Source organism: Arachis stenosperma, chromosome 6, assembly GCF_014773155.1.
Source record: "Arachis stenosperma cultivar V10309 chromosome 6, arast.V10309.gnm1.PFL2, whole genome shotgun sequence".
In the NCBI taxonomy this organism is placed as follows: domain Eukaryota; kingdom Viridiplantae; phylum Streptophyta; class Magnoliopsida; order Fabales; family Fabaceae; genus Arachis; species Arachis stenosperma.
The window spans coordinates 57,385,948-57,413,855 of record NC_080382.1 but is presented as its reverse complement, the minus strand read 5'-3'; the positions used below and the strand labels follow the sequence as shown (position 1 = coordinate 57,413,855).

Below are 27,908 nucleotides of genomic sequence, written 5' to 3'. Positions count from 1 at the left end.
AGCTCTTCCTGGCGTTGGCAACGTGGTTGGCAGCTCTTCCTGGCATTGGCAACGTGGTTGGCACCAAGACTTGGCGTTGGCAACTTGGTTGGCACCAGGACTTGGTGCCTAGCCAAGCAACCATTCCTGGCGTTGCCTTAGAACACGCCCATGGTTCCTAGCTCAACAACGTGCTCGAGCTCCCCTTTGGTGCCAAAGTTACTTGCTACGTTGCCAAGGAACACGCCTTCATAACTTGGCGTTGGCAACGTGCATCTCCTTTTCCTGGGCCAAGCCTTGCTTGTGTGCGTTGCTTGCCTGCGTTGTCCTCAAACACGCCCCAAATCTCTAGGCTGGCAACGTGCTCGAGGCTCCAAACTAGCTCCCCAAGATTGCTTGGCGTTGCCTTGAATAACGCCTATGGTTCTTGGCGTTGGCAACGCCAGCTTCTCCTCCTCTTGGGCCAAGTTTGCTTGTGTGCGTTGCCTTGAATAACGCCTCTTCATTCCCACGTTGGCAACGCCCTCGAGCTCTCCTTGGCTCAGCTCTTTGCTTGCCTGGGCGTTGCCTTGAATAACGCCTCTTCATTCCCACGTTGGCAACGCCCTCGAGCTCTCCTTGGCTCAGCTCTTTGCTTGCATGGGCGTTGCCTTCAAACACGCACCCTTTTCTTCAAGTTGGCAACGCCAACATTTGCTTCTTCAGGGCTGCCTGGCGTTGCCTTCAACAACGCCCTCCATTCTCCAAGTTGGCAACGCCAACTTGTGCTTCTCCAGGGCTGCCTGGCGTTGCCTTCAACAACGCCCTCCATTCTCCAAGTTGGCAACGCCAACAACTTTTCTTTTTCTTGCCCAGCTTGCATCATTCTTGCTTCCATGCTTCCTTGTTTCATCACCTATCATCAACAAAGGAAATAGCTTCAAAGTCTTACCAATTCATGCAATAAATTTCATGAGATTCATTCATACTCATTCATGTATATATTCCTTAAATCATTTGCATGAATTTGGCTAGAATCAACATGTTCCTTGGTATTCTCATGCATGAAGATAAAACTCATAAAAGGACTTGTTTATTTAGAGAAAATGAGTGAAATTAAGCTAAAACCAACTAAACTAACTAGCTAATATAACAAATATGCAATTGCATCACCTTCTTGGCAAAGTTCTTTCCACCTCAAAAATTGAGTAAGCTTAGAGTGGAAGTCCAAACCTTTAGATAGAAGGAAGGTGAATCCCTCTATGAAGCTTGGGAAAGATACAAACAATTGATCAGAAAGTGTCCTTCTGACATGCTTTATGAATGGAGCATCATAGGTATCTTCTATGATGGTCTGTTTGAACTGTCTAAGATGTCATTGGACAGCTCTGCTGGAGGATCTCTTCATCTAAAGAAGATGCCTGCAGAAGCTCAAGAACTCATTGAAATGGTTGCAAATAACCAATTTATGTACACTTCTGAAAGGAATCCTGTGAACAATGGGACGAATCAGAAGAAAGGAGTTCTTAAGATTGATACTCTGAATGCCATATTGGCTCAGAATAAAATATTGACTCAGCAAGTCAATATGATTTCTCAAAGTCTGTCTGGAATGCAAGCTGCACCAGGCAGTACTAAGGACGCTTCATCTGAAGAAGAAGCTTATGATCCTGAGAACCCATCAATGGAAGAGGTGAATTACATGGGAGAACCCTATGGAAACACCTATAATCCTTCATGGAGAAATCATCCAAATCTCTCATGGAAGGATCAACAGAGACCTCAACAAGGTTTCCACAACAATAATGATGGAAGAAACAGGTTTAGCAATGGCAAGCCTTTTCCATCATCTTCTCAGCAACAGACAGAGAATTCTAAGCAGAGCCTCTCTGACTTAGCAACCATGGTCTCTGATCTAATCAAAACCACTCAAAGTTTCATGACCGAAACAAGGTCCTCCATTAGAAACTTGGAGGCACAAGTGGGTCAGCTGAGTAAGAAAGTTACTGAACTCCCTCCTAGTACTCTTCCAAGCAATACAGAAGAGAATCCAAAAGGAGAGTGTAAGGCCATCAACATGGCCGAATTTGGAGAGGAGAAAGAGGCAGTGATTACCACTGAGGAAGACCTCAATGGACGTTCACTGGCCTCCAATGAGTTCCCCAATGAGGAACCATGGGAATTTGAGGCTCACATTGAGACCATAGAGATTCCATTAGATTTACTTCTGCCATTCATGAGCTCTGATGAGTATTCTTCCTCTGAAGAGAACGAAGATGTCACCGAAGAGCAAGTTGCTAAGTACCTTGGAGCAATCAAGAAGCTAAATGACAAGTTATTTGGTAATGAAACTTAGGAGGATGAACCCCCTTTGCTCACCAAAGAACTGAATGACTTGACTAGGCAGAGTTTACCTCAAAAGAGACAGGACCCTGGGAAGTTCTCAATACCTTTTACATTAGGCACCATGACCTTCGAGAAGGCTCTGTGTGACCTAAGGTCAAGCATAAACCTCATGCCTCTCTCTGTAATGGAGAAGCTAGAGATCTTTGAGGTACAAGCTGCAAAAATCTCACTAGAGATGGCTGACAATTCAAGAAAACAAGCTTATGGACTTGTAGAGGATGTTTTGGTAAAGGTTGAAGACCATTACATCCTTGCTGATTTCATAGTCCTAGAGATTGGAAAGTGCATGGATGAATCCATCATCCTTGGCAGACTCTTTTCCTAGCCACAGCAAAGGCTGTGATTGATGTTGACAGAGGAGAATTGATCATTCAAGTGAATGAAGAATCCTTTGTGTTTAAGGATCAAGGATATCCCTCTGTAACCATGGAGAGGAAGCATGAAGAGCTTCTCTCAAAACAGAGTCAAACAGAGCCCCCACAGTCAAACTCTAAGTTTGGTGTTGGGAGGCCACAACCAAATTCTAAGTTTGGTGTTGAACCCCCACATTCAAACTCTAAATTTGGTGTTGGGAGGTTCCAACATTACTCTGAACATCTGTGAGGCTCCATGAGGGCCCACTGTCAAGCTACTGACATTAAAGAAGCGCTTGTTGGGAGGCAACCCAATGTTATATTTATCTATTTTCCATTGTTATTTTATGTTTTCTATAGGTTGATGATCATGTGAAGTCACAAAAACAATTGAAAAAGCAAAAACAGAATGAAAAACAGAAAGAAAAATAGCACACCCTGGAGGAAAAGCTTGCTGGCGTTTAAACGTCAGTAAGGGCAGCAAATGGGCGTTTAACGCCCAGTCTGGCACCATTCTGGGCGTTTAACGCCAGAAAGGGGCACCAAACTGGCGTTTAACGCCAGAAAGGGGCACCAGACTAGCGTTTAACACCAGAAAAGGGCAGAAGCCCGGCGTTTAATGCCAGGATTGGCAGAAAGGGCATTTTACATGCCACTTGGTGCAGGGATGAGCTATCCTTGACACCTCAGGATCTGTGGACCCCACAGGATCCCCACATACCCCACCACTCTCTCTCTTCTTCACCCATTCACTAATCACCTCAATACCTCTTCCCCAAAAAAATCCCTCACCTATCAAATCCCACCATTCTCTTCACCACTCACATCCATCCTTCATAAAACCCCACCTACCCCACCATCCAAATTCAAATCACTTTCTCTCCGAAATCCACCCATAATGACCGAACCCTACCCCTCTCTCCACCCCTATATAAACCCTTCTTCACTCCTTCATTTTCAAACAACCTAAACACTACTTCTCCCCCTTGGTCGAACCACAAAGCCCCCTCCATCTCCTCCATTTTCTTCTTCTTCTACTCTTTTCTTTCCTCTTTTGCTTGAGGACGAGCAAACATTCTAAGTTTGGTGTGGTAAAAGCATTGCTTTTTGTTTTTTGATAACTATTTATGGCAACTAAGGCAGAGGAAAGGGAAGGCAAAAGCTTCCACCTCCGAGTCATGGGAGATGGAGAGATTCATCTCAAGGGTGCATCAAGACCACTTCTATGAAGTTGTGGCCATGAAGAAGGTGATCCCCCGAGGTCCCTTTCAAACTCAAAAAGAGTGAATATCCGGAGATCCGACATGAGATCCGAAGAAGAGGTTGGAAAGTTCTTGCCAACCCCATTCAACAAGTCGGAATCTTAATGGTTCAAGAGTTCTATGCCAATGCATGGATCACCAAGAACCATGATCAAAGTGTGAACCCAGACCCAAAGAATTGGCTTACAATGGTTCGGGGGAAATGCTTAGATTTTAGTCCGGAAAATGTAAGGTTGGCATTCAACTTGCCCATGATGCAAGGAGATGAACACCCCTACACTAGAAGGGTCAACTTTGATCAAAGGTTGGACCAAGTTCTCATAGATATTTGTGAAGAGGGTGCTCAATGGAAGAGAGGTTCAAGAGGGAAGCCGGTTCAACTGAGAAGGCATGACCTCAAGCCCGTGGCTAGGGGATGGTTGGAGTTTATCCAACGCTCAATCATTCCCACTAGCAACCGGTCTGAAGCTACTATAGACCGGGCTATCATGATTCATAGCATCATGATTGGAGAGGAAGTAGAAGTTCATGAGGTTATATTCCAAGAACTTTATAAGGTGGCGGACAAGTCCTCTACCTTGGCAAGGTTAGCCTTCCCTCATCTTATTTGTCACCTCTATAATTCAGTTGGAATTAACATAGAGGGAGACATCCTCATTGATGAGGACAAGCCCATCACTAAGAAGAGGATGGAGAAAACAAGAGATTCCACTCATGGACATGAGCAAATTCCTCATCATGAAATCCCTGAGATGCCTCAAGGGATGCACTTTCCTCCACAAAACTATTGGGAGCAAATCAACACCTCCCTAGGAGAATTGAGTTCCAACATGGAACAACTAGGGGTGGAGCACCAAGAACATTCCATCCTCCTCCATGAAATTAGAGAAGATCAAAGAATCATGAGAGAGGAGCAACAAAGGCAAGGAAGAGACATTGAGGAGCTCAAGCACTCCATAAGATCTTCAAGAGGAAGAACAAGCCGCCATCACTAAGGTGGACCCGTTCTTTAATCTCCTTGTTCTTTATTTTTTTATTTTTCGAAAATTATGCTTGTGTCTTATGATCATTAGTGTCTTAGTGTCTATGCCTTAAAGTTATGAATGTCCTATGAATCCATCACCTTTCTTAAATGAAAAATGTTCTTAATTGAAAAAGAGAAGAATTGCATGAATTTCGAATTTTATAACAGATTAATTATTTTGATGTGGTGGCAATACTTTTGATTTCTGAATGTATGCTTGAACAGTGCATATGTCTTTTGGATTTGTTGTTCATGAATGTTAAAATTGTTGGCTCTTGAAAGAATGATGAAAAAGGAGACATGTTATTGAGGATCTGAAAAATCATAAAAATGATTCTTGAAGCAAGAAAAAGCAATGAATTCAAAAAAAAAAGAGCAAGCAGAAAAAGCCAATAGCCTTTTAAACCAAAAGGCAAGGATAATAAAAAGGATCCAAGGCTTTGAGCATCAATGGATAGGAGGGCCTACAGGAATAACATCCTGGCCTAAGCGGCTAAACCAAGCTGTCCCTAACCATGTGCTTGTGGCGTGAAGGTGTCAAGTGAAAACTTGAGACTGAGCGGTTAAAGTCGTGATCCAAAGCAAAAAGAGTGTGCTTAAGAACCCTGGACACCTCTAATTGGGGACTCTAGCAAAGCTGAGTCACAATCTGAAAAGGTTCACCCAGTTATGTGTCTGTGGCATGGATGTATCCGGTGGTAATACTGGAAAACATAGTGCTTTGGGCCACGGCCAAGACTCATAAAGTAGCTGTGTTCAAGAATCATCATACTTAACTAGGAGAATCAATAACACTATCCGGATTCTGAGTTCCTATAGAAGCCAATCATTCTGAACTTCAAAGGATAAAGTGAGATGCCAAAACTGTTCAGAGGCAAAAAGCTAAAAGCCCCGCTCATCTAATTAATACTGATCTTCATAGATATTTTTGGATTTCATTGTATATTCTCTTCTTTTTATCCTATTTGATTTTTAGTTGCTTGGGGACAAGCAACAATTTAAGTTTGGTGTTGTGATGAGCGGATAATTTATACGCTTTTTGGCATTGTTTTTAGCATGCTTTTAGTATGTTTTAGTTAGTTTTTATTATATTTTTATTAATTTTTATTTAAAATTCACTTTTCTGGACTTTACTATGAGTTTGTGTGTTTTTCTATGATTTCATGTATTTTCTGGCTGAAATTGAGGGACCTGAGCAAAAATCTGATTCAGAGGCTGAAAAGGGCTGCAGATGCTGTTAAATTCAGACCTCCCTGCACTCGAAGTAGATTTTCTGGAGCTACAGAAGCCCAATTGCGCGCTCTCAATTGTGTTGGAAAGTAAACATCCAGGGCTTTCCAGGAATATATAATAGTCCATACTTTGCTCGAGATTTGATGGCCCAAACAGGCGTTCCAAGTCAGTTTCAGAATTCCCGGCGTTAAACGCCGGAACTGGCACAAAGGTGGGAGTTAAACGCCCAAACTGGCACAAAAGCTGGCGTTTAACTCCAAGAAAAGTCTCTACACATGGAAGCTTCAATGCTCAGTCCAAGCACACACCAAGTGGGCTCGGAAGTGGATTTTTACGTCATTTACTCATTTCTATAAACCCTAGGCTATTAGTTCTCTATAAATAGGACCTTTTGCTCTTGTATTTGGGAATCTTTCAATCTTCGGATCATCTTTTGATCATGTTTTTATGATTGAACCCTCTTTGGGAGGCTGGCCATTCCACCATGCCTAGACCTTGTTCTTATGTATTTTTAACGGTAGAGTTTCTACACACCATAGATTAAGGTGTGGAGCTCTGTTGTACCTCGAGTATTAATGCAATTACTATTGTTCTTCTATTCAATTTAGCTTATTCTTGTTCTAAGATATCACTTGTTCCTCAACTTGATGAATGTGATGATCCGTGACATTCATCATCATTCTCACCTATGAACGTGTGCCTGACAACCACCTCCGTTCTACCTTAGATTGAGTGGATATCTCTTGGATTCCTTAATCAGAATCTTCGTGGTATAAGCTAGAATCCATTGGCGGCCATTCTTGAGAATCCGGAAGGTCTAAACCTTGTCTGTGGTATTCTGAGTAGGATTCAGGGATTGAATGACTGTGACGAGCTTCAAACTCGCGATTGTGGGGCGTTAGTGACAGACGCAAAAGAATCACTGGATTCTATTCCGACATGATCGAGAACCGATAGATGAATAGCCGTGCTGTGACAGAGCGCGGTGAACATTTTCACTGAGAGGACGGGACTGTAGCCATTGACAATGGTGATGCCCAACATACAGCTTGCCATGGAAAGGAGTAAGAAGGATTGGATGAAGATAGTAGGAAAGCAGAGAGACGGAAGGGACAAAGCATCTCCATACGCTTATCTGAAATTTTCACAAATGAATTACATAAGTATCTCTATCTTTATTTTATGTTTTATTTATCTTTTAATCATTAATCCTCCATAACCATTTGAATCCGCCTGACTGAGATTTACAAGATGACCATAGCTTGCTTCATACCAACAATCTCCGTGGGATCGACCCTTACTCGCGTAAGGTTTATTACTTGGACGACCCAGTGCACTTGTTGGTTAGTTGTGTAAAGTTGTGATAAAGAGTTGAGATTGCAATTGAGCGTACCATGTTGATGGCACCATTGATGATCACAATTTCGTGCACCAGATCCTCTCTCTCTAAAAACTACATCTAAACCTAAAATTATGAATAATGAATATTGTTTCTATATATCTTGAGTCTTTGAATGTTTCCTGGCTTTATTCTGTGTGTCTGGCCCGAAAACTAGGTCAAAATGAGGCCCAAAATCGCCCACAGCGATTTCTGTTAATTCTACATATCGCGCTTGTCATGCGTACGCGTCGTCATTTGACGATTTTCCTCTCCACGTGTGCACGTCAGGCACGTGCTCGCGTCGTTTGCGCGAACTCCAATCCACGCGTATGCGTCGCTGTGATTTTGTCCAAATCGCGCGCACGCATCAGCCATGCGTGTGCGTCACTGTTCGCTGGTTGTCTCTTTTATTTCTTGTGCTCCTTCCCTTTTTGCAAGCTTTCTTTCCATCCTCTAAGCTATTCCTGCCCTATAAAACCTGAAAACACTTAACACACGGATCACGGTATCGAATGGTATAAAGGGGGATTAAAATACACAATTTTAAAACTTTAGGAAGCAAGTTTTCAATTATGGAATAAATCCAGGAAGGAATTGTAAAACCATGCAAATCATATGAATAAGTGGGTGAAAAGCTTATGAAAACCACTCAAGTTAGCACAATATAAACCATAAAATAGTGGTTTATCACTCCTACATCAACCCAAATCCAAGAAACTGTGGTAGCAGCATTCTGAAACCAACAATCCATACCAACAACTTTGAGTTCAAACCTCAACTCATCACACTTGTCCAGAATAATTGTTCGTATGGAGGAGGTTCCCAGGAGGACCCAAACCAACATCTCCCTATATTCTTGAGGATCTGTGATTCTATAAAGTCCAATGGTGTACATCTTGACACCTACAAGCTACTTTTGTTCCCTTTCTCACTCAGAGATAAGGCAACAAAGTGGTTGGAAGCATTTCCCAAGGAGAGCTTAACCATATGGGGTGATGTTGTAAACAAATTTCTAGCAAGATTTTACCCTCCACAGAGAGTCAACAGGCTAAGAGCTGAGGTGTAAACTTTCAGACAGTAAGATGGTGAAACACTCTATGAGGCCTAGGAGAGGTTCAAAGATTTGACAAGAAATGCCCACTGGATATGTGCAATGAGTGGGTGCAACTACACATCTTCTATGAAGGGCTGTCATATGAGTCAAAGCAAGCAGTAGATCATTCTTCAGGAGGCTCACTCAATAAGAAGAAGACCATTGAAGAAGCCATAGACATCATTGAAACTGTGGTTGAAAATGAGTACTTTTATGCTTTAGAAAGAGCTCAAAGGAGAGGAGTAATGGAGCTCAATTCAATGGATGCCTTGTTAGCCCAAAACAAAGTGATCACTGCACAACTAGCAGCCTTGACCAAGAATAGGCTGCAATAGCACAACTATCATCACAGCTTACAAGAGCCATCTCCACCCTCTTGGAGAGACAAACATAGGCTGAAAGAAAGATAGACGCCAATCAAGAAGAATACAAATCAAATATGAAGAATCAAGGCGCAGCAATCTCAAAGCTAGAAGCACAAGTAGGGATTTTATCCAAGCAAATCTCAATGCCCACCCATACATTTCCAAGTGATACCATGCCCAACCCAAGAGGAGAGTGCAAGGCCATCACACTTAGAAGCGGGAAAGTTGTAGAAGAAGCAACCCCGAGCCAGCGTAACCATGAAGAAGAAACTGTAGAGAAGCATAGAAAAAATATAAAGAAGAGATCCCTACCCCATCCTCACCAAAGCCAATCTTGAAGCCTTATGTGCCAAAGGCACCATATCCTCAGAGGCTGAGGAAAGATGGGAAGGATGGCCAGTTCTCTAGATTCTTAGAGATTTTCAAGAAGCTCCAAATCAACATACCCTTTGCTGAAGCATTAGAGCAAATGCCGCTTTATGCCAAAATTTTTAGGAACTCATGACAAAAAAAAGAAACTGGGAAGAAAAAGAGACCATAGTGCTAACTGAGGAGTGTAGTGCAATCATACAAAAGAAGCTCCCTCAGAAAATGAAAGACCCAAGGAGTTTTCAAATCCCCTGCATCATAGGGGATATCAATATTGAAAAGGCCTTGTGTGACCTAGGAGCTAGCATCAACCTCATGTCCCTAACCATGATAAGGAGGATGAAGATTAAGGAAGCCAAGCCAACAAGAATGGCACTCCAATTGGCTGACAGAACATTCAAGTTTCCACATAGGGTAGTAGAGGACTTATTGGTGAAGGTGGGAAAATTCATTTTTCCAGCTGACTTTGTTGTGTTGGATATGAAAGAAGAGGCTAACACATCAATCATCCTCGGAAGGCCATTTCTAGCTATTGCTAGAGCCATCATTGATGTGCAATAAGGGAAACTAGTCTTGAGATTGCATGAAGTGAAGATGGTCTTCAACGTCTTTAAGGCAATGAGTGAACCCATAGGAGAATGCATGATGGTGGAAACCATAGAACAAATAGTTCAAGGGGTTTTGGAGGAAGAACAATGTGAAGGAACTGTGGAGCTAGAGCAACAAGTATCAAGTGAAGAGCTACCACAAGGAACCATGGAGAATTCAATCATGCTGAACCACAAGGACAACGAGGAAGTAGAGGCACCAAAACTAGAGCTGAAGACCTTACCACCAAGTTTGAAATATGCATAATTGGGTGACAACAACACTTACCCAGTAATCATTAATTCAAGCTTGAGTAAGGAGCAAGAAGAGGAGCTTATCCAAGTGCTGAAACAACACAAGGATGCTATAGGCTGGACACTTGCAGACTTAAAAGAAATCAGTCCTTCAATGTGTATGAACGAGATCCTACATGAAGAAGGTGCAAAGCCCTCAAGACAACAACAAAGAAGGTTGAATCCAACCATGAATGAAGTGGTCCTAAAAGAAGTGTTAAAGTTGTGGCAAGCAGGGGTGATTTACCCCATCTCAGATAGCCCTTGGGTAAGCCCTGTGCAAGTAGTTCCTAAGAAAGGAGGGGTTAGTGTTGTACCAAATGAGAAGAATGAATTGATACCAACAAGAACAGTGACTGGCTGGCACATGTGTATTGACTACAGGAAGCTTAATGAAGCCACCAGGAAGGATCACTTTCCCTTACTGTTCATGGATCAGATGCTTGAAAGATTGGCCGGACATGAATACTATTGCTTTCTAGACGGTTATTCGGGTTACAACCAAATAGTTGTAGACCCCAAGGACTAGGAGAAAACTTCATTTACTTGTCCATATGGTGTTTTCACTTATAGGAGAATGCCTTTTGGATTGTGCAATGCACCTGCAACATTCCAAAGGTGCATGCTCTCCATATTTTCTGACATGATTGAAAGATTCATTGAATTGTTTATGGATGACTTCTCTGTATTTGGTGACTCATATTCTAACTGCTTGCACCACTTAGCCTTGGTGTTAAAGAGATGCCAAGAAACCAACCTTGTTTTGAATTGGGAGAAATGCCATTTCATGGTTACAGAAGGGGTGGTTCTTGGTCATAAGATCTTAAAAAGGGGCATAAAGGTGGACAAGGCTAAGGTGGAGCTAATTGAAAAGTTTTCCCCACCTTGCAATGTCAAAGCAATTAGAAGTTTTCTAGGGCATGTTGGATTCTAAAAGAGGTTCATTAGAGACTTCTCCAAGGTTGCCAAACCTTTGAGCAACCTACTTGTCTCTAATGTACCTTTTGTTTTTGACAATGAATGCATGCTAGCCTTTGAAGAACTTAAGAAAAAACTCTCCTCTGTGCCTATCATAGTACCACCATGCTGGGATTTACCCTTTGAGTTGATGTGTGATGCATCAGATTTTGCTATGGGGGCTATTTTAGGACAGAGGAAGGACAAATTGGTGCATGTCATTTACTATGCTAGCAAGGTCCTTAATAAGAATCAGAGGAACTATACCACCACCGAAAAGGAATTACTTGCCATTATCTTTGCTTTTGATATATTTAGATCATATCTTATTGGCTCTAAAGTAATTATATTCACTGATCATGTAGCACTCAAATACTTGCTTACTAAACAAGAGTCCAAGCCCAAACTCATAAGATGGATCCTGCTACTCCAAGAGTTTGTCATTGAAATTAAAGATAGGAGTGGTGCAGAGAACAAAATAACTGACCACCTCTCGAGGATTCCACAAGAAGAAAAAGAGGCACACCAATTTGCAGTGAATGAGAGCTTTCCTGATGAGCAGTTAATGATGATCCAAGAAGCCCCATGGTTTACAAACATAGCTAACTTTAAGGCTATTGGGGAACTACCAACCAACATCAACAAACACATGAGGAGAAAGCTAATCAAAGATGCTAAACACTACATCTGGGATGAGCCCTATTTGTTCAAAAAGTGTGCTGATGGAATCTTGAGAAGGTGCATTTCCCATGAGGAAAGACAAGAAGTGCTTTAGCAATGTCATGGATCTGCATATGGAGGCCATTTTAGTGGGGAAAGAACCGCAGCCAAGGTGCTACAGTGTGGGTTCTATTGGCCAACCATTTTCAAGGATGCAAAGGAATTGGTTTCAAGATGTGATGAATGCCAAAAAGCTGGGAACCTACCCAAGAAAAACGAGATGCCACAACAATTCATACTAGAACTTTGGTGCACGAAATTGTAATCCCAATATCAAAATCAAGATTTCTTATGATTTCATACCACTAACCAGCAAGTGCACTGGGTCGTCCAAGTAATACCTTACGTGAGTAAGGGTCGATCCCACAGAGATTATTGGTTTGAAGCAAGCTATGTTTATTTTATTATTCTTAGTCAGGATATCAATTATAATTATCAGTTTGAATTATTAGAAAAATAAAAGAGCGTGAAATAATTACATGTTATGCAATAATGGAGAATATGTTGGAGTTCTGGAGATGCTTTGTCCTTCTTATTTAAGCTTTCCTCTTGTATTCCTCTTCCCACACGCAAGGCTCCTTCAATGGCAAGCTGTATGTAGGGTGTCACCGTTGTCAATGGCTACTTTCCATCCTCTCAGTGAAAATGGTCTAAATGCTCTGTCACAGCACGGCTAATCATCTGTTGGTTCTCGATAATGCCGGAATAGAATCCGTTGATTTTTTTGCGTTTGTCATCACGCCCAACAATCGCGAGTTTGAAGCTCGTCACAGCCATCCAATCCTTGAATCCTACTCGGAATACCACAGACAAGGTTTAGACTTTCCGGATTCTCATGAACGCCGCCATCAATTCTAGCTTATACCACGAAGATTCTGATTAAGAAATCTAAGAGACACTCATTCAATCTAATGTAGAATGGAGGTGGTTGTCAGGCACATGTTCATGGGTTGAGGAAGGTGATGAGTGTCACAGATCATCACCTTCTTCATAGTGAAGTGCGAATGAATATCTTAGATAGGAACAAGCGTGTTTGAATGGAAAACTGAAAGAATTGCATTAATTCATCGGGACGCTGCAGAGCTCCTCACCCCCCAACAATGGAGTTTAGAGACTCATTCCGTCAAAGAGTACATAATTCAGATTTGAAAATGTCATGAGATACCAAATAAGTCTCTAAAAGTTGTTTAAATACTAAACTAGTAACCTAGGTTTACAGAGAATGAGTAAACTAAGATAATTGGTGCAGAGATCCACTTCTGGGGCCCACTTGGTGTGTGCTAGTGCTGAGACTTAAGCCTCTCACGTGCTTGGGCTGTTTCTGGAGTTGAACGCTAGGTTGTAACGTGTTTTGGGCGTTGAACTCCCACTTGTAACCTGTTTCTGGCACTGGATGCCAGACTGCAACATGGAACTGGCGTTGAATGCCAGTTTACGTTGTTTATCTTCGCGCAAAGTATGGACTATTATATATTTCTGGAAAGCCCTGGATGTCTACTTTCCAACCCAATTGAGTGCGCCTCAATCGGACTCCTGTAGCTCCAAAAAATCGATTCCGAGTGCAGGGAGGTCAGGATCCAACAACATCAGCAGTCCTTTTTCAGCCTAACTCAGATTTTTGCTCAGCTCCCTCAATTTCAGCCAGAAAATACCTGAAATCACAGAAAAACACACAAACTCATAGTAAAGTCCAGAAATATAAACTTTGCCTAAAAACTAATAATATTTTACTAAAAACTAACTAAAACATACTAAAATCTACATGAAATTACCCCCAAAAAGCGTATAAAATATCCGCCCATCACAACACAAAACTTAAACTGTTGCTTGTCCCCAAGCAACTAGATGAATAAAGTAGGATAAAAAGAAATTAAGGAGCAATAAAATCTCCGAGTTTTAAATGAAGCTCAGATTCTAATTTAGATGAGCGGTGCTAGTAGTTTTTTGTTTCTGAACAGTTTTGGCATCTCACTTTATCCTTTGAAATTCAGAATGATTGGTATCCATAGGAACTCAGAATTCAGATAGTATTATTGATTCTCCTAGTGTAGTATGTTGATTCTTGAACGCAGTTACTTTATGAGTCTTGGCCGTGGCTCTAAGCACTTTGTTTTCCAGTATTACCACCGGATACATAAATGCCACAGACACATAATTGGGTGAACCTTTTCAGATTGTGACTTAGCTTTGCTAAAGTCCCCTATTGGAGGTGTCCAGAGCTCTTAAGCACACTCTTTTGCCTTGGATCACGACTTTAACCACTCAGTCTCAAGTTTTTCACTTGGACCTACATGCCACAAGCACATGGTTAGGGACAGCTTGGTTTAGCCGCTTAGGCCTGGATTTACTTCCTTGGGCCCTCCTATCCACTGATGCTCAAAGCCTTGGATCCTTTTTACCCTTGCCTTTTGGTTTTAAGGGCTATTGGCTTTTTCTTTTTCTTGATCCAATGAAATATTGTAATTTTTAATTTTTTTTTCACTGCTTTTTCTTGCTTCAAGAATCAAATTCATGATTTTTTAGATCAGCAATAATATTTTTCGTGTTCCTCATTCTTTCAAGAGCCAATATTCATAAAATTCAAGATAAAAAATATGCAATGTTCAAGCATTCATTCAGAGAACAAAAAGTATTGCCACCACATATAATTAATTATAATTTTCCTTATTAAGAACTCGAAAGATATAAATTACCCCTTTATTTTAGAAATCTACTATTTAATTCATGTTGATGATGATGAGAAAAATAAATTATAACTTAATTGAGAATAAAATTAGAAATAGATATACTAATTACTACTACTCCTATATAACTTCTAAAGTAAATTCCTATAGTAACAACTATCACAGAGTTAAAGATAAAATTAGAACTCAACAACCTGTATTTTGGGAAGTGGATGTTCCTTTGGTCTGTGGGGTGCTTGGTCCTTCAAGAATTAATTTATAACGCTTTAGTTCCCTCAAATCGCGCCCTTGCTCCTCTTGTTCCCTAAGTGATTTGCAAAGCATGCTATTTTGATTATTCTGTTCTTCCTTTATTTGGTCCATAGCTTCTTGTAACTTGGAAACAGATGCCCCAAGATGCTCCCAATATTCAAATTGAGGAATTTCTGGGAGAAATTACTGTGCTCTCCTCCTGACGGGGTCATCCTGCAACTGTTATTTTTCCATTGATATTTTAGTGATTGGCCGTTCAACTGAGATATACTCAGTTATTCCCATCCTCACTCCCGCATCTTTGCAGAGCATAGAAATTAAGCTTGGATAAGCCAATTTGGCATCTTTGGAGTTCTTGTTTGCTATTTTGTAAAATTCACATGCGATTAGTTGATGAACTTCTACTTCTCTTCCCAGCATGATGCAGTGAATCATCACTGCTTTTTTAATAGTGACTTCGAAACGGTTGCTAGTAGGCAATATAGAACGCCCAATGAAGTCTAGCCAACCTCTGTCAACTGGTTTGAGATCTTCTCTCTTGAGTTGAATTGGGATGCCTGTCATGCTAGTGGTCCACCTGGCTTCAGGGATGCATATATCCTCTAGAATCTTGTCCAGGCCCTTGTTTGTTCTCATCATTCTCCTATTAAAGGATTATGGGTCATCTTTTACCTGAGGCAGCTTAAAGATCTCCCTGATTTTGTCAGGGTGGATGTGAACAATCTTTCCTCTGACCAAAGTCCGATAGTCATAGAGGGCAGTTCCAGATATTCTCTGCCTGTCTATTTGCCAAAGATTAGTGTAGAACTCCTGAATTATATTCCTTCCCACTTTTGTTTCAGGATTAGCTAGGATTTCCCAGTTCCTGTTTCGAATTTGCTCTTGGATCTCCGGATATTCATCTTCTTTCAAATCAAATTTGACTTCCGGGATCAGTAATCTTAGACCCATTATTTTATAGTAATGGTCTGAATGTTCTTTGGTTAAGAACTTCCCTTGATTCCAAAGTGGTTTTGGAATACTCTCTTTCTTGCCTCTTGGGGTGGGTTGTTTTCCTTTAGGGGCCATGATCTAAGTGAGTATGTTTTTGTGATCACGGATAAGCACACCAAACTTACAGGTTTTCTTGTCCTCAAGCAAAAGAAAAGAAAGGAGAGGGATAGAAGAAGAGCTAGTGTGGAGTGGTGGATAAGAAGAGGGAGGCCGAATGGGGATTTAAAATGGAGGGGTGGGTTTCGAAAATTAAAAAGATATAAAATAAAAGATAAGATTTATAAAAGATAAATATGATAAGAAAAAGATATTATTTTTTTTAAAAAAAATTTGTGAATGATATTTGTAAAAGATAAATCTGAATTTTTATTTTGAAAAAAAAAGATTTAAAAAGATAGTTAAGTTTTGAAAGATTTGAAAAAGAGTTGGATTGGATTGGAAAAGGATTTGTTTTTTTGGATTAAAATGCATTTGATATTTTTGAACAAGGGATTTTAGAAATTAGGATAGAAATTTTTGGAATAAAAGGACGAGATTTTGAAACATGTTTATACAAAAAATCATGAAGTTGAAACGTGGAAAATAAAAAATTGTGAAGTAAAAACAATTTTACCTCCTCCCCACCATCCTGGCGTTAAACGCCCAAATGCTGCATGTTTTGGGCGTTTAACGCCCATGTGCTACTCCTCCTGGGCGTTCAACGCTCAGCTGTTGCTTCTTTCTGGCGTTGAACGCCAGGAAGTCCTTTGTCAGTGGGCGTTTTTCTAAACGCCCAGGACGCTGTCAATCTGGCGTTAAACGCCCAGAAGGTGCTTCTTTCTGGCATTCAACACCCAGAAGATGCTCCTTTTTGGCATTTAACGCCCAGATGGCTACCCTTACTGGCATTGAACGCCCAGTGGGTGCTTCTTTTGGGCGTTCAACGCCCAAAACAGCTTTTACTGGCTTTTTCGAACCAGTGAGCTTCTTTTTGCTATTTTTATTCTCTGAATCCTTCTGTAACTCTGTGAACTCATGCAAATTGCCATTTTACTTTGAAGAAAATTGACATAAACATGTAAAAATTAATTAATAAAAGAAAGAAAAAAGCTTTTATAAATGGCTGGGTTGCCTCCCAGCGAGCGCTTCTTTATTGTCTTTAGCTGGACTATTACTGAGCTTTTAATCAAGCCTCAGTTTTGAGCATTCTTGCTCGAAGTTACCTTCAAGATAATGTTTAACTCTCTGGCCATTAACAATGAACTTTTTATTAGAATCATTATCCTGAAGCTCTACGTATCCATATAGTGACACACTTGTAATCACATATGGACCTCTTCACCGGGATTTTAATTTCTCTAGGAATAATCTGAGCCTAGAATTAAATAGCAGAACTTTCTGCCCTGGCTCAAAGACTCTGGATGATAATTTCTTATCATGCCATCTTTTTGCTTTCTCTTTGTAAATTTTTGCATTCTCGAAAGCATTGAGTCTAAATTCCTCCCGCTCATTTAACTGGAGCAATCGTTTTTATCCAGCTAACTTGGCATCAAGGTTTAGGAATCTGGTTGCCCAGTAGGCCTTATGTTCCAGTTCCACTGGCAAGTGACATGCCTTTCCATACACAAGCTGGTATGGAGAGGTCCCTATAGGGGTCTTAAATGCTGTTCTGTATGCCCACAGAGCATCATCTAAACTTCTTGACCAATCCTTTCGACGGTTAAATACAGTCCATTCCAGGATTTTTTTAAGTTCTCTATTAGAGACTTCAGCTTGCCCATTAGTTTATGGATGATATGGATTGGCTACCCTGTGGCTGACTCCATATCGAACCAAAGCAGAGTAAAGCTGTTTATTGCAAAAATGAGTGCCCCCATCACTAATTAATACTCTAGGGGTACCAAATCTGCTGAAGATGTGTTCTGGAGGAATTTTAGCACTATTTTAGTGTCATTAGTGGGTGTTGCAATAGCTTCCACCCATTTGGATACATAATCCACTGCCACCAAAATATAAGTGTTTGAGTATGATGGTGGGAAAGGCCCCAAGAAGTCAATATCCCATACATCAAACAACTCAATTTCCAAGATCCCTTGTTGAGGCATGGCATAACTGTGAGGCAAATTGCCAGATCTTTGGCAACTGTCACAATTAAGTACAAACACTCGGGAATCCTTATAAAGAGTAGGCCAGTAAAAGCCACATTGGAGAACTCTTGTGGCTGTTCGCTCACTTCCAAAATGTCCTCCATACTGTGATCCATGGCAGTGCCAGAGGATCTTCTGTGCTTCTTCTTTAGGCACACATCTACGGATTACTCCGTCTGCACATCTCTTGAAGAGATATGGTTCATCCCAAAGATAGTACTTTGCATCCGTGATCAACTTCTTTGATTGCTGCCTACTATACTCTTTGGGTATGAATCTCACTGCCTTGTAGTTTGCAATATCTGCAAACCATGGCACTTCTTAGATGGCAAAGAGTTGCTCATCCGGAAAGGTCTCAAAGATCTCAGTAAGAGGGAGGGACGCCCCTTCTACTGGTTCTATTCGGGACAGGTGATCTGCTACTTGGTTCTCTGTCCCTTTTCTGTCTCTTATTTCTATATCAAACTCTTACAGAAGCAACACCCATCTGATGAGTCTGGGTTTTGAATCCTGCTTTGTGAGTAGATATTTAAGAGCAGCATGATTAGTGTACACAATCACTTTTCATCCTACCAAATATGATCTGAACTTGTCAATGGCATAAACCACTGCAAGTAATTCTTTTTCTGTGGTTGTGTAGTTCTTCTGTGCGTCATTTAAAACACGGCTAGCAAAGTGAATGACGTGCATAAGCTTGTCATGCCTCTGTCCCAACACTGCACCAATGGCATGATCACTAGCATCACACATCAATTCAAATGGTAATGTCCAATCTGGTGCAGAGATGATTGGTGCTGTGACCAGCTTAGCTTTCAGGGTCTCAAACGCCTGCAGACACTCCTTATCAAAGATAAATGGCGTGTCAGCAGCTAGCAAATTACTCAGAGGTTTGGCAATTTTTGAAAAATCTTTTATAAACCTCCTATAGAATCCTGCATGCCCCAGAAAGCTTCTGATTGCATTAACATTGGCAGGTGGTGGTAATTTTTCAATTACCTCTACCTTAGCTTGATCCACTTCTATGCCCTTGTTCGAAATTTTGTGCGCAAGGACAATTCCTTCAGTCACCATAAAGTGACATTTTTCCCAGTTTAAAACCAGGTTAGTCTCTTGGCACCTCTTTAGAACAAGTGCTAGATGATCAAGACAGGAGCTGAATGAGTCTCCAAATACTGAAAAGTCATCCATGACGACTTCCAGAAATTTTTCCACCATATCAGAGAAAATAGAGAGCATGCACCTTTGAAAAGTTGCAGGTGCATTACATAGACCAAATGGCATCCTTTTGTATGCAAATACTCCGGATGGACATGTGAATGTTGTTTTCTCTTGATCCTGGGGATCTACTGCAATTTGATTATAACCTAAATATCCATTCAGGAAGCAGTAGTATTCATGATCTGCCAGTCTTTCTAGCATCTGGTCTATGAATGGTAAGGGAAAATGATCCTTTCTGGTGGCGGTATTAAGCCTTCTGTAATCAATGCACATACGTCACCCTGTAACTATCCTTGTAGGAACCAGTTTATTTTTTTCATTATGGACCACTATCATGCCACCTTTCTTAGGGACGACTTGGACAGGGCTTACCCAGGGGCTATCAGAAATAGGATAAATGATCCCAGCCTCTAGTAATTTAGTGACCTCTTTCTGCACCACCTCCTTCATGGCTACATTCAGCCGCCTTTGTGGTTGAACCACTGGCTTAGCGTCACCCTCCAATAGGATCTTGTGCATGCATCTGGCTGGGCTAATGCCCTTAAGATCACTGATGGACCACCCAAGAGCTGTCTTGTGTGTCCTTAGCACCTGAATTAGTGCTTCCTCTTCCTGTAGCTCTAAGGTAGAGCTTATGATTACAGGAAAGGTGTTACCTTCTCCTAGAAATGCATATTTCAGGGATGGTGGTAATGGTTTGAGTTCGGGTTTGGGAGGTTTCTCCTCTTCCTGAGAAATTTTCAGAGGTTCTATTATTTTCTCTGGTTCCTCCAGATCAGGCTGAACATCTTTAAAGATATCCTCTAGCTCTGATTCGAGACTCTCAGCCATATTGACCTCTTTTACCAGAGAGTCAATAATATCAATGCTCATGCAGTCATTTTGGGTGTCTGGATGTTGCATGGCTTTGACAACATTCAACTTGAACTCATCCTCATTGACTCTCAGGGTTACTTCCCCTTTTTGAACATCAATAAGGGTTCGGCCAGTTGCTAGGAAAGGTCTTCCCAGAATGAGAGTTGCACTCTTGTGCTCCTCCATTTCCAGCACCACAAAGTCAGTAGGAAAGGCAAATGGTCCAACCTTGACAATCATGTCTTCAATCACACCTGATGGGTATTTAATGGAGCCATCAGCAAGTTGGAGACATATCCAGGTTGGTTTGACTTCTTCAGTCAAACCAAGCTTTGTGATAATAGATGCAGGTATTAGGTTGATACTTGCCCCAAGATCACATAGAGCTGGCTTGGTACAAGTACCCTCTAATGTGCATGGTATCATAAAGCTTCCGGGATCTTTAAGCTTCTCAGGTAAGCTTTTCAGAATGATTGCACTGCATTCTTCAGTGAGGTAAACTTTTTCAGTTTCCTTCCAATCCTTCTTATGACTTAAGATCTCTTTCATGAACTTAGCATAAGTGGGTATTTGCTCCAGTGTCTCTGCAAATGGAATCTATATTTCAAGAGTCCTGAGATAGTCTGCAAAGCGGGTAAATTGCTTATCCTGTTCTGCTTGGCGGAGTTTCTGAGGATAAGGCATTTTGGCTTTATATTCCTCATCCTTAGTTGTTGTAGGTTTATTGCCTACAGATGTGGGTTGAGAAGCCTTTTTAGAGGGGTTGTTATCAGCACTTGTATGTGTCTGACGTCCCACTGGTGTTCGAATGCCAGGGGTGGAAGCTGGAGTGGCGTTAGACGCCAGCTCCTTGCCTGTTTCTGGCGTCTGAACGCCAAAACTGAGCTTCCTTTGGGTGTTCAACGCCGATTTATTGCTTGTTTCTGGCGTTGAACGCCAGACCTGAGCATGGTCTGGGCGTTCAGCACCAGATTTCCACCCATTTTCTGGCATTTGAGCCCCAGAGTTATTCCTCTCTGGGCTCTGACTGTCCTCAAATGGATTTTGGGTGGTTTGCTCATTTCTTGGCTTCCTGCTACCTTGAAGTGAGGTATTTAATGTTTTCCCACTTCTTAATTGAACTGCTTGGCATTCTTCTGTTATTTATTTTGATAACTGCTGTTCTGTTTGCTTCAACTGTACTTCCATATTCATATTAGCCATTCTTGTTTCTTGTAATATCTCCTTGAATTCGGCTAACTGTTTTGTTAGAAAATCCAATTGCTGATTAAATTCTGTAACTTGTTCTGCGGGACTCATTTCAGCAGTTACTATTTTAGCCTCTTCTTTCATGGAAGGTTCACTGCTTAGGTACAGATGTTGATTTCTGGCAACTGTATCAATGAGCTCTTGAGCTTCTTCTATTGTCTTTCTCATGTGTATAGATCCACCAGCTGAGTGGTCTAGAGAAATCTGAGCTCTTTCTGTAAGCCCATAGTAGAAGATGTCTAACTGCACCCACTCTGAAAACATTTCAGAGGGGCATTTTCTTAGCATCTCTCTGTATCTCTCCCAGGCATCATAGAGAGATTCATTATCTCCTTGTTTGAAGCCTTGGATGCTCAGCCTTAGCTGTGTCATCCGTCTCAGAGTAAATTAGTGATTCAGGAATTTTTCTGACAGTTGTTTCCATGTCTTTATGTTGTCCTTAGGTTGGTTATTTAACCACCTCTTAGCTTGGTCTTTTACAGCAAATGGGAACAGTAATAGCCTATAGACATCCTGATCTACCTCCTTATCATGTACTGTGTTAGCAATTTGTAAAAGCTGTGCCAGAAACTCTATAGGTTCTTCTTGTGGAAGACCAGAATACTGGCAACTTTGCTGCACCATGACAATGAGCTGAGGATTCAACTCAAAACTACTAACTCCAATGGAGGGTATACATATACTACTCTCATATGAAGCAGTAGTGGGGTTAGCATATGACCCGAGAGTCCTTCTGGACTGTTCATTTCCACTTTTTTCCATGTTGGAGTAAGGGGGGTAATGTGGATTTAAATTTTTAGTTTATAAATAAATAAAAAAAATAAAAATAACAAAATAATTTTTGAAATAAAATACAATAAAAAAACAAAATAAAAATAAGATAAAATAAGAAAACTAAAATTAAAAAATTAATAAGAATTTGAAAATATTTTATGAAGATCTTCAAAAAAAGTGAGGAGAGAGAAAATGGTTAGGATATTTTCGAAAAAGATATAATAATATTATTTTTTTTCTTAAAAGGATAAGATTTGAAAAATTTTGAAATTGAAATCTGAATTTTTATAAAAAAAATTTCGAAAAAGTAGCTTAAAAATAGTTAGAAAAGATATTTTTTTTGAATTTTGAATTTTATGATGAAAGAGAAAAACACATAAAAGACACAAGACTTAAAATTTTTAGATCTAATACTCCTTGTTTTCGAAAATTTTGGAGGGAAAACACCAAGGAACACCAAACTTAAAAATTTTAAGATCAAAACATAAAGAAGACTCAAGAACACTTTGAAGATTCACAAGAACACCAAGAACAAAAGAAAGAACACCAAACTTAAAATTTTTAGCAAATCAAAATAATTTTCGAAAATTATATCAAAATTAACAAGAAAACACCAAACTTAAAGTTTGGCACAAGATTAAATCAAGAAAAATTATTTTTGAAAAAGTTTTAAAAAGAAGATACCCAATTACCAAGAACATAAGCCAACGCTCTAGTCAACTGAGCTATAAATGTAACGTGTTTTAAAGATGTATTATTTTTATAGATAAAAATTTTTTGAAAACTAATGTTTTGAAAAAGCACAAGAAAAACAAGAAAAGACACAGAACAAGACAAACCAAAGATCAAACAAGAAAAATTGACAAGAACAATTTGAAGATCAAGGAAAAACAAAGAACGCTAATTCAAAAATTTAAAGGAAAATACAAGATATGCAACTGACACCAAACTTAGAACAAGACACTAAACTCACGAAAAAAAATTAAAAATTGAAAAATTTTTGAAAAGGAAATACAGGACTCAGAATTTAATGACTCTATAGCAACAAAAATATATTATTCCTAATCTAAGCAACAAAATAAACCTTTAGTTGTTCAAACTCGAACAATCCTCGGCAACGGTGCCAAAAACTTGGTGCACGAAATTGTAATCCCAATATCAAAATCAAGATTTCTTATGATTTCGTACCACTAACCAGCAAGTGCACTGGGTCGTCCAAGTAATACCTTATGTGAGTAAGGATCGATCCCACAGAAATTATTGGTTTGAAGCAAGCTATGTTTATTTTATTATTCTTAGTCAGGATATCAATTATAATTATCAGTTTGAATTATTAGAAAAATAAAAGAGCGTGAAATAATCACTTGTTATGCAATAATGGAGAATATGTTGGAGTTTTGGAGATGCTTTGTCCTTCTTATTTAAGCTTTCCTCTTGTATTCCTCTTCCCACACGCAAGGCTCCTTCAATGGCAAGCTGTATGTAGGGTGTCACTATTGTCAATGGCCACTTTCCATCCTCTCAGTGAAAATGGTCCAAATGCTCTATCACAGCACGGCTAATCATCTGTTGGTTCTCGATCATGCCGGAATAGAATCTATTGATTCTTTTGCGTTTGTCATCACGCCCAACAATCGCGAGTTTGAAGCTCGTCACAGCCATCCAATCCTTGAATCCTACTCGAAATACCACAGACAAGGTTTAGACTTTCCGGATTCTCATGAATGCCGCCATCAATTCTAGCTTATACCATAAAGATTCTGATTAAGAAATCTAAGAGATACTCATTCAATCTAATGTAGAACGGAGGTGGTTGTCAGGTACACGTTCATGGGTTGAGGAAGGTGATGAGTGTCACAGATCATCACCTTCTTCATAGTGAAGCGCGAATGAATATCTTAGATAGGAACAAGCGTGTTTGAATGGAAAACAGAAAGAATTGCATTAATTCATCGGGACGCTATAGAGCTCCTCACCCCCAACAATGGAGTTTAGAGACTCATGCCGTCAAAGAGTATATAATTCAGATCTGAAAATGTCGTGAGATACCAAATAAGTCTCTAAAAGTTGTTTAAATACTAAACTAGTAACCTAGGTTTATAGAGAATGAGTAAACTAAGATAATTGGTGCAGAGATCCACTTCTGGGGCCCACTTGGTGTGTGCTGGGGCGGAGACATAAGCCTCTCACGTGCTTGGGCTGTTTCTAGAGTTGAACGCCAGGTTGTAATGTGTTTTGGGCGTTGAACTCCAACTTGTAACCTGTTTCTGGCGCTGGATGCCAGACTGCAACATGGAACAGATGTTGAACGCCAGTTTACGTCATCTATCTTCGTGCAAAGTATGGACTATTATATATTTCTGGAAAGCCCTAGATGTCTACTTTTCAACCCAATTGATAGCGCGTCAATTGGACTCCTGTAGCTCCAAAAAATTCATTCCGAGTGCAGGGAGGTCAGGATCCAACAACATCAGCATTCCTTTTTCAGCCTAGCTCAAATTTTTGCTCAGCTCCCTCAATTTCAGCCAGAAAATATCTGAAATCATAGAAAAACACACAAACTCATAGTAAAGTCTAGAAATATGATTTTTGCCTAAAAACTAATAATATTTTACTAAAAACTAATTAAAACATACTAAAATCTACATGAAATTACCCCCAAAAAGCGTATAAAATATCCGCTCATCAAACTTGAACTATTTGACGTATGGCAGATTAACTTCATGGGTCCATTCCCCACTTCATACACAAATAAGTACATTCTAGTGTCAGTGGACTATGTCTCTAAGTGTGTAGAGGCTATTGCAACCTCAACAAATGACAATGGTGTGGTCATGAGCTTCCTTAGGAGAAATATCTTTAGCCGGTTTGGAGTTCCTAAAGCCCTCATTAGTGATAGAGGAACACACTTCTGCAACAGACCATTGGAGACCTTACTTTTGAGATATGGAGTGAAGCATAAGGTTGCAACACCTTATCTCCCTCAAACAAGCGGGCAGGCTGAGATATCAAACAGAGAGTTAAAATGGATCCTAGAGAAAACTGTGGGAGCTTCAAGAAAGGACCGTTCGAAGATACTGGATGATGCTCTTTGGGCATATCGGGCAGCCTTCAAAACACTAATAGGCATGACCCCATATTAGTTGGTGTACGAGAAAGCATGTCATCTACCCCTTGAGCTTGAACATAATGCCTTTTGGGCACTCAAGCTACTAAACTTTGATGGTACTACTGCTGGGGAGAAAATGATCTTGCAGTTGCAAGAATTAGAAGAGTTTAGATCTCAAGCATATGAAAATGCCAAAATCTACAAGGAAAAAACTAAGAGATGGCATGATCAAAAGATAGCAAAGAGAGAGTTTGAGGAAGGTCAAAAAGTGCTACTATTAAACTTAAAACTCAAATTCTTCTCATGAAAACTCAAGTCTCGATGGTCAGGACCTTTTACTGTCCTTAAAGCATCCCCATATGGTCATGTAGAGCTCATGGAGGACAAAACTCGAAGAACTTTCACTGTCAATGGCCATAGGCTCAAACATTACTTGGGAGGCTCTTTGTAGGAGCAGAGAGTGAGCTACAAGCTCAACTAAAGATGGAGGAGTGTCAAGTTAGTGACAGTAAAGAAGCGCTAGTTGGAGGCACCCAAACACTTTATATCCTTTTGAATTACTACTTTCTTTGAAGTAGCTTAAAATTGTCGATTTAGGTAGTTTAAGTTTTAGTTTAATAATTGTGTTTCATCGCCTTCTAGAAGTAGATTGTAGATGGTAGATTAGGAAGTCTAATGTCAGTTTTGGTAGTTAGGAGACCCTTACATTCTGTTTTCTTCTATTCTGGAAATGCAATTTGATGAATACATTTATTGATGATGAGTGATTGGGCTGAGAACTAGCAGAAAAGCTAAGTTTGGAGTTAAACTCCAGCTTTGGTGCCCGTTCCGGCGTTTTACGCCAGAAAAGAGTCTCTGGTGGGCGTTTGAACACCAGTTTGGGCCATCAAATCTCGAGCAAAGTATGGACTATTTTACATTGCTGAAAAGCCCAAGATGTCTACTTTCCATCGCAATAAAGAGCGCGCCAATTGGGCTTTTGTAGCTCTAGAAAATCCACTTCGAGTGCAGGGAGGTCAGAATCCAACAGCATCTGCAGTCCTTTCTCAGCCTCTGAATCAAATTTTTGCTCAGGTCCCTCAATTTCAGCCAGAAAATACCTGAAATCACAGAAAAACACACAAACTCATAGTAAAGTCCAGAAATGTGAATTTTTCATAAAAAATAACAAAAATATACTAAAAAGTAACTAAAACATACTAGAAACTACCTAAAAACAATGCCAAAAAGCGTATAAATTATCCGCTCATCAAAGCCCAAGGATACAAAGGCACAAGAGGGATCTTCCAAAAAGGATGAAGGTGACTCCTCCCCTCCCAAGAAGAAAGACAAAGGAAAAGGGCCAATGAACTGAAGTTGAAGCTGCTCAAGGTCGTTAAGTTCCATGGTTGACACTCTCTAAATTTTGAATTCTGCTTAGTTTATCTATGTTTTACTTTTTGTTTAAGAATAAATTGTACTGCTAGGATAGTTTATGTTTCATGCTTAGTTTTTTTTTTTTACTGAAGTCTTTTGTGAGTCCTTTGAATTACAAGAAAGAAAATGCAATGTTAATCAAAAGTCTTTTCAACATCAATAAAGAATAGTTTGTCTCCATAAGAGTTGTTGTGAGTTGTGTAAGAACAATTGTAAAATAGACTAAGACCAAGAGAGATCATTCAAAAAGAACCAAAGGACAAGGAACTAAGTGTAGAACCTTGAATGAACTAAAAGGAAAATAAGGCATGAAAAGCAACTAGACCTAGAAGGTATCACAAGTAGAGGATAAGGGGTGCTCCTTGAATATCTATAGAACCAAGAAGTAGTAAGTAATAAAGATCCAAGGCTCTGAGCATCAACTACTAGTATGGAAAGAAACATTAAAAAGCTCAAAAGAGTTGAAAAACCTAGTAGATGCTTGTGGTGAAGATGTGTCAAGAAGAGACCTGGGCAAGTAAATTCTTAGGGGTGTTTCAACACCTAGTACCCTAAAGCCAACTGGTTTGGGAGTGCTAATTGAAAGCCTAACTAAAGGGTTGTCTTGAGACAAAATATTTAGAGTTGTGGTCAATAAAAAGAAAATGAAATAACTCTTAGTACTTCAAGGTGACAATCAATAAAAAGGACCCCTGAAGCTTATACTTGGAAGAACCCTCAAGGATCTAGAAGCTCTTTGTGGCATTGAAACCAAAATATGCATGCATATGTTAAACACTTAGTCCTATCGTTAGTTATGTTTGTATCCACTCAAGGTCAAGTCTCAATTCTTATAGAAACCACTCACATTGACTTGCTTAGGACAAGCAAAGCTTAGGTTTGGTGTTGTGATGACTTGCATCATCTACCCTTTTTTCTTGCATAAAAGGGACCATAAAAGAGCATAATCTCATTTGATCATTACAATTCATGCAATATTTGATGAATATGATAGTACATTGCTTTGAAAAGAGGTTGTGCTGAATTTCAGGTGAAAAAGACATCAAAAATGGGATGAAAACAACAAAACAAGTTGGGCGTGTGAAACTAGCGTGCCACTTGGAGCAAATGCCACAAAAATGCAATGGCGTGGCACGCCAGGAGCTGGGCTTGGCACGCCAATACTGAAGTCTAAAGGGATCCTCAAAGCATTCACATGGGCGTGGCACGCCAGAAGCTGGGCATGGCACGC

The 27,908-nt window shown here is 40.2% G+C and overlaps 1 non-coding gene and 1 pseudogene across 1 annotated transcript; both read right to left on the bottom strand.

Annotated features, from left to right (window-relative positions):
• Positions 1-1,168: 1,168 nt before the first annotated feature.
• On the bottom strand, positions 1,169-1,276 carry LOC130938621 (small nucleolar RNA R71). Its single transcript, XR_009069780.1, has one exon. It is a non-coding gene; the product is annotated as a small nucleolar RNA R71 (small nucleolar RNA).
• A 7,386-nt stretch (positions 1,277-8,662) lies between these two features.
• Positions 8,663-8,763, bottom strand: LOC130937956 (small nucleolar RNA R71; annotated as a pseudogene).
• Positions 8,764-27,908: the final 19,145 nt, after the last annotated feature.